The sequence below is a fragment of the Pteropus vampyrus genome, unplaced genomic scaffold (genome assembly GCF_000151845.1).
Source record: "Pteropus vampyrus isolate Shadow unplaced genomic scaffold, Pvam_2.0 Scaffold73, whole genome shotgun sequence".
Taxonomy (NCBI): domain Eukaryota; kingdom Metazoa; phylum Chordata; class Mammalia; order Chiroptera; family Pteropodidae; genus Pteropus; species Pteropus vampyrus.
This window is the reverse complement of record NW_011888854.1, coordinates 1,829,201-1,830,271: the sequence shown is the minus strand read 5'-3', so window position 1 is coordinate 1,830,271 and position 1,071 is coordinate 1,829,201.

The following is a 1,071-nucleotide window of genomic DNA, read 5'->3' as shown; positions in this document are numbered from 1 at the left end:
TCTATGTTCTTTCAATTTTCATCCTAAATTTCAATATGTAGAAATTAACTTTAAATGGTACAAAGTAACACCTAGAAGTCTAGAAACCTAAGGTCCACATTAGAAATGTGATTTTCTAATTATTAATGAACAGTAGTACTTCTAAATACGCAGAGGTAGAAAAAAATAGTAAAGAAGCAGGAAAGGAAAATGCCTTCAATTCTTAGGCACAAAATCACGTCAGACACATAAACACGTGAAAAACTTCTCAAGACATTTCAGGAAAAACTTTGAAGCAGCAGTTTATCGAAAGGCTAGTTTAAGTTATTCAATTTCGCATTTCCAAAAACTTTTGGTCTTTATATTTTTCCATAATGGCAGCACAGTGAATGTCTCCACAGGGAGATAGTGGGTCTTGTGATACGCTAAGGGTTATAAAAGACAGTCATTTTGCAATTTCAGATTAAGTCAATAAGTGCATTACCATGTGAGCTGTTTTCGTGACAGAAACTCAATAATCACTTGTTTAACCCAGATTGCACACCATGGAATTGTTTAAACTTTATAACCTGTCTAGTAAGATGAGTAAGTCAGGATACATATCTAGTACTCCTGTTTTTTGTTTTTTTTTTTTTGTGAGACATAATTCATATGTGTGTATATGAGACTATCTAGTAAACTTTTAATAAGAATTCAGATAAAATTTATTCTGATTACCTTATGCACAGAAATAGCTACCATATCAATATATAGTTTCCAAATTAGAAGGAGAGGTATATATTAAGAAAATCAATAATTTTGTAAATAGCAAGGTGCAGAGAAATGCTCGAGGAAGAAGAGAAATTTTGCCCTATTACCCATACTCTGAGTCTCCAGGAAATAAGCTTTCTATACAAGAGTTCCTTATCTTTTGGATAAATATATATTAGCCATGGAGTACACATCTGTATCGATTATCTCATTTTGTTCTCACAGGAACCCTGAGAGAATGGCAAGGCAACTGTTTTTGTCCCTACTTCATGGAGGAGCAGCCAGGTCACATGGCTGGGAAGTAGAGCACTTGTCCTAGGACTCTTGTTTTCCGGGGGAGGT